The sequence below is a fragment of the Lepidochelys olivacea genome, assembly GCF_965140295.1.
Source record: "Lepidochelys olivacea isolate rLepOli2 genome assembly, chromosome: 5".
In the NCBI taxonomy this organism is placed as follows: domain Eukaryota; kingdom Metazoa; phylum Chordata; order Testudines; family Cheloniidae; genus Lepidochelys; species Lepidochelys olivacea.
Window position 1 is genome coordinate 96,758,176 of NC_140415.1, and position 6,622 is coordinate 96,764,797.

Below are 6,622 nucleotides of genomic sequence, written 5' to 3' on the forward strand. Positions count from 1 at the left end.
GGTAGACTGGAAAGTTTAAGGGACTTGTAGGCTCTAAAGTTTTACATGGGTTTGTTTTGAATGCAGGTTTTTTTGTACATAATTCTACATTTGTAAGTTCAACTTTCACGATAAAGAGATTTCACTGTAGTACTTAAGTGAATTGAAAAATATTGTTTTTACAGTGCTAATATTTGTAATAAATAAAATGTGCACTTTGTATTGTGTTGTAATTGAAATCAATGGGACAATGTAGAAAACATCAAAAAATATTTAAATAAATGATATTCTATTTAACAGCACGATTAATTGTGATTAATTTTTTAATCACGTGATTAATCATGATTTTGAGTGCTTGACACCCCTAAAGCAAAACATATACACACAAATGAGTTACCATCTAAATTCTAACAGTGACAGAGTTGTAATGATCTGTCAATTCAAAGTGTCTTTCAGGGCAGACCCAGAAGGCAACCTGTGGGGATTTCTGGCTTGTTTAAGGTCTCTGGCCCTTCAGAATTTAAACAGCAAAAAAAATGCAGTTTATTCTTGTCCAGGATTTTATTCACTTATTTTGGAGTTCAAAATAATGGGATGAGTTCATGTGCAGTGAAGCAATCAACAATCTTTTATTCTTTGATGCTTCACAATAGTTTGCCTGATGTCTAGGGGCCTTCTTTTGTTAGGCAGGAGAGAACATCGCCTGTAGTATTTCACGTTTGGTAATGTTTGCCTCCTGACTGGAGGGGTTTACAGTTACAAAGCAAACACTTAAATATTACCTTATAACATGAGCTATAGATGTGAGATTAATGCACACAGCAACTTACAAGCCTTTCATAAAGTCTAAACAGTAAATACATTCTCATAAAACCAATACCTATTTTGAGCAAAATTAACACACATGACCTGGTCTGGTCTCCAGCTACAAGATTGTCAGGTCTTAGCTAATGCCTGCAGCTGGGGCGAGAGTTGCCATGCGGCATGCCAGTGAGAGTTACTTCACTTGTGGGGAAAAGTGGGAACTCCTGACTGCTCATAAATCAAGCTAAGAAATAGCCAATGAGATTTGTGTGCATCCCTCTCCCATTATTCTGCAGGAGTCACTGTAAGGGAACTTGTATCCTTAAAAACCCCTAACCTGGGTTTTTCTCCATGTGGATGAGTGGGGACAGGACAGATTTCCATCCCAATCAGGAAGGGGTTACAGAGCTCCTTTGGGCACAGTCAGACCCCACCCAGTACACCTGAGGCCTGTCAAACCTGGAGAGGGCCAGCTCCTGGAAAGGGAGGATTCAAGCCTCATGGAGGGTGCGCTTGGAAGGAAGCAGAGCTGGAACACAGAGCTTCCCTACCCTCACTAGTGGGGGGCTATTGATTAGGAAAGCTGCTGAAGTGCCTGTGCTGTCTGGACCCTTGGAAGAGGGATTGTCTACTTTGCTCCTCCCTTTGAGAGCACAAGGTACTCATGCTGGACCCTTCAAAGGGTTGGGAATCTAGCAGCCCCCCCGCCTGCCGCCTAGTCATCTCTCCCGCTCACCGCCTCTGCCTCCATCAATAGCGGCCGAGGCGTCATTCCCACCATGACAAGGAAGCACAGTGTCCGATGCCTCCTGGTGCCCGCCTCACCCCACATGGAGACCTACGTGCGGGCATTGGCGAGGGTGTTGGGGCCCTTGGCCATTGTGGCAGCCTCCAAAATGTACGGGAAGGTCATCTTCTTCTTAGCATCGGAGGCTGCCGCCCAGGAAGCAGTGGAGAGGGGCCTGGCGGTGGGGGGGTGGGGGTATGAAGTGTTAGGGATTGGCAATAGCCAGACAGGAGACAAGATAAGATATGAATGGGGTGTGGATGCGGTGACTCATTGTGGCAAGCTCTATGATCCTGTCTTACAAGTAGACTTGGCATTATCTAAAATTTCATAAAAAATGGAGAAATGTTCACTTGGACACTGAAATCCATGGAGCTGCACTAGTATAAAACTGGAGTCACACAGTGCTGATTCAGGCTTCTGACTTTTTCAGAGGACATCACTTTACTAATACAAGCTCTCTGAAATCTAATCATGAAATACTGACAAAAAAGGCTAGTGTCCTCAAGTGACTGAGCAGACAAAATTAATTTTCCATCAGAAATGTTTTACAACAAAGAACATTCTATAACCTAAATACAGCTGAACAACTGTGGCACGTTGTCTTGTCTTCAGCCCCATCTGTCTCCTCTGAAATAGTTGATTACCTTTAACATACGTCTCCACACTGAGACAAATCAGGTGTAACAACATTCCTGTACTATCTGAGTTGGAGGAGCTCTGCATGTGGCTGTATTATGTAAGCCAAGCTGGAGTATCATTTCTCTCAAGGAAATTAAAAATAAAAGACCTCCTCTTATTTTTCCAGATACTGGGACACAATTTCAGAAGAAATATTTTCAAGGTATCGGTCCTGATATTAAAAGCCATTAATGGCTCGGGTCCTTGCTGAATCTCTGTATCTAAGCTACCAAGATAGTTGCACTCTGGAAAATGCACATCACAAAGCACAGGTAAAAGCAAAAGAGAATCCGCGATCAGGCATTCTTGATCCTGCGGGTCTCGCTATAGAACAAATATCCAATGCAACTAATTCAGTCTAGCCACCCGTAGGAAATGCTGCATGATCTTCCTATTTGCTAACACCTTTCTGACAATAACCAAAAGAGACAACAGTGTTCCTACCTCAAATTAAACCCCCCAAGGAAAGGGAAAACAGAAGACTCCATGAAGTCCACCTTGGCCTTCATTCTGCTAATACAGGGGCATAGACAACTTTTAATTCTTTTTTGGGGGGGGGGGGGGGACTAGAGTTTAAAAAAAGCCACTGAATATCACTTTTAAGGAGAAATGTTGTACCATAACTAAATTTATTCACTTCTAATAAAGTGAGATTAGCTTCAGTTCAAAATACAGCATGGCTTTTATTTATTAACACAATCCCTAAGTGGGTGCTAAAGCCTTCCAGACTTAGTTGTCTACGTCCACACAACCTATGTCTAGATACCTCCCACAATATTGTGATGATGACCACTACAAAACTCTAAATTAGATCTATTTTTTGGGATCCTTGCAGTCTGCCCACTGTGGCAGCGTACATGGAGAAAAAGATGGAGTTCCAGTTCTGATATGCTGATAGTCTGAAACAGGCTTGCCCACAACCTGTAGAGCAAAAAGTATGCAATGAAATTTGGTGAATAATTCTGAAGAACAAATAAATAAGGGAGAATCAAGCTGTTCATTAGAAAATATTTGCTGTGAATTCTTCACCCAATTCTAGTAGTCTTACTTTGAGGAATAACTGACTTGTAATAAAGATACTAATGAGGGGGAGTTGTTTTTCTAGTCATATATTTTTCATTTGTACAAAGATAAACATAACTTTCAGGTACTAAATCAGAAAATTGTATGTGCAAAGTTTGAGGGCTTGGTGTAAGGTGGAGAAGGAGCCTCAAATTTTGTATAAGCCTCCATAAAAACTAGGAATATCCTTGACCATGGCTCCTTTTACTAGCTGTAGAACCACAAAATGAGACATTAGTTAGTGCTCAATCCTTTCTAGAATTAAAAAATATGCAGTTCTTAAAAACAAATCTTTCCTTCTACCCTAAAGTAACTTTCAAGTGCTAATCAGAACCCTTGTGCCCAAAGCCAGATGTCAGAAGAGATTGCTCACCACCTTGTGGATACTAGAGGAACACTACAATTTTATTCTGAAAGAATTTATTTGTCCACAAAAAATCTGAAGACTGTTTCTTTAAAACAGGAACATCTAGGTATGCAATTCCCTTACACACTATAACAAGATGGGTTATTTAATATCAGGGAGCTGGAGAAACACTTTAGGCCATAGAAACTAACCATTGGCCTATATATTCCCATTAAAATCAACTTTATTGAACTAAATTGAATATTGGAACCCTTAGTTTAATAGGTCAAATCCAACAGTCCTCTGCGCTGTCACTTGTCAGGCAAAACTCCCTTTGGAGTCAGTATGGGCATTGATGGGAACACTGAGCCTTGGGATGGCTCTGGGGGATTAGATTGTTGCTTTGGTGGGTGTGCATGAAAACTCTGTAGGCATGGGGGAGGCAGTTACACCTTGTGTAAAATTAATATGGCTAATATAATGTATGGAAGTTAAACTATACGGAAGGAATGTGCATTTTCCCAGGACGTGTGCAGTGTATATTGGAGAAGGAGTGAAAGAAATGCAAATAAAACATGGTACTTAATTAAAATCCTAATAGGGCTCCAAAAGGAGCCACAATAGGTTGTGCTTTCTTTTTCAGATCTCTGTGTGTTTTGGAGCAGGAGATGAAAGTAATCAGAACTCTGGTGGAAGTAAAATGCTTCCCTTTTAAGACAGTGTCTGAGCTGCTAACAGCTTTGGATCCAGAAGCAAGCTAGTAAGCCTCTGTGTGTAAATGCAAATTACCTAGCTGATGGGCACAAAGAAGCTGCAAATAACGAATACATCTGGTCAGCAAACAAGCTACTAGAAGACTCATATTATGGCCCTCCAGGAAAGGGAGGTGAAAAAAACAAGTCAAGCCTGAAAATAAGGGGGACAGGTTAACCTTAAGGGGTGTGGGTGGATGTGTGGGTGGGTGGGGGAGATGGGAACAGGGAATGGGGGTAAGAAAATTGGAATCATGTTTTGCTAAAGGGGGAAATGGGAACAGGGAATGGGAGTAAGGAAGTTGGAATCATGTTTGGCTAAGGGTAGGAATGGGAACAGGGACACAGGTGTAAGGCTCTGTGGTGTAAGAGCTGGGAAGGAGGATACTAAGGAAGGAAACTGGAATCATGCTTGCTGGAAGTTCACCCCAATAAACATCGAATTGTTTGCACCTTTGGACTTTGGGTATTGTTGCTCTCTGTTCCTGCGAGAAGGACCAGGGAAGTAAATGGGTGAAGGAATAAGCCCCCAACAGGCATTTTGCCTTATTAAAGGCAGAGAATGGGCGCTGGGATTTTTGTCAGTATTTCCAAACTACTACCACTAGAAAACATCTCTCCTTGGCTTTCTGTGATGCATCTAATATGTGTCAATATGCTGCACTCATGCTGCTATGTCTAGGTTGATTAACTGCTTTCTTTGCCTTCCCCCCTGGCTGACACCCAGCACCACAATGCTGTACTTTGTTTAACTGGACTTAAGTAAACGAATGTTTCAGTAAATCAGTCTAGGTTACCCAGGCTGAAGGAATGAATGCAAGTAATGTTAGTCATCAAGAAAAAGGAGAATAATGAAAGGAAGATATAAAGACAGAGGAAAAAGAAGGGGAGAGCAAGAAAGACGAAGTAGTAAAAGTAGGTTAAGTATAAATTTTGTACCTGACCCCGGAAGGTACCAATATCCTCAGCTTCCATGAGCTCATCACATTCAGCAGTTGGCAGGACTGGATGTGATACACTCTCTCTAGTAGACAGGTCCCTAATCATTGAGTTTTGAAGACTGATTACCAGCACCATGGTTTACACTCATATCTCAGCACAGGTAATGTGTTCATATGTTGGATCATATTAAAGAAGTTCTGTATTAAAATCACAAATGAGTTTGATTCCCCATAGTTTAAATTCCAGGGTATTACTCATTAAGAGGTCTCTTGGTTTTTGGTACTGTTTCTCTCCCTCTGTGCGTGAAACTTGCAAGCTGCTAATTGCGTTAGTACATTCTAAGACAGAGTCTGTTCTCAAAGCAATTCACAGAGAGAGAGACTCAAAGCAATACTCTGTAACAACAGAAACAGCACCCAGAGACTGCCCGCCCTTTTGTTGTGTTAACAATTGTGATTAAAATAGAGATAGAGGATGTATGTGGATGGATGCTTGCTGTGGATAATAACTGAATGATCAGAGAGGTGCCAGCCTAAGAATCCAGTGTCCATCGGCTGAAGAAGGCATTAAGTGGAAATAACCAGAGGACCCCTAGAGGGCAGACTGGAATCCACCCACCAGCCTCAAGAATGAGAGAACCAAAGAACAAGATAACATCTAGCAGCACGGAGCCGTCAGGAATGTCCTATCTGCTGATTGATTCAGCAACAGCATGATGAAGCAATTCCCATAGACTGGCATAGGAAGAAATTCCTATACAAATGGACTCTAGAAAGTGAGAACTTTGGGGTCTGATTCTGCAAACCAACTTCCAGGAGCATCAGACAAGGCCCTGCTCCCTCCTCATGTCCAGGCCACCTGGCGAGTTGCTTGGCATGAGCAACTCTAAGGCTGGTAACTATGATAACAACCTTGCAGAACCTGTGTGTGTGTGTTTGTATGAATGAATGTGTGAATAAATATGAGATTGAATGGAACGTTATAGCTATAACTAACTGCTTACTTCGATTCTTTCTGTATTTACAATAAATGTGGTATTTTGCCTTTTTCCCATTAATAAGATCTTGCTGGTTTCTATTTTATTGGTATAACACATAGTGGTCTTCAAAAAAGCCATGCAACTTAACTTTAACTTGTACTGGTAAATATGGCAATTGTTGGATCTAGAAAATTGTATGCAATGGAACCCGAACCCTAACATTTTCAAGCAAATGACATTTCTGAGTATAAAAACTAGTGTCCTGCAATGAGATCCTAAAAGCTACTTGG

The 6,622-nt window shown here is 41.4% G+C and overlaps 1 long non-coding RNA gene across 1 annotated transcript in view; it reads right to left on the reverse strand.

Annotated features, from left to right (window-relative positions):
* The window catches only part of LOC311520718, a 39,954-nt gene that overhangs the window by 30,483 nt on the left and 2,849 nt on the right, over nucleotides 1-6,622 (reverse strand). The window lies entirely within an intron of this gene.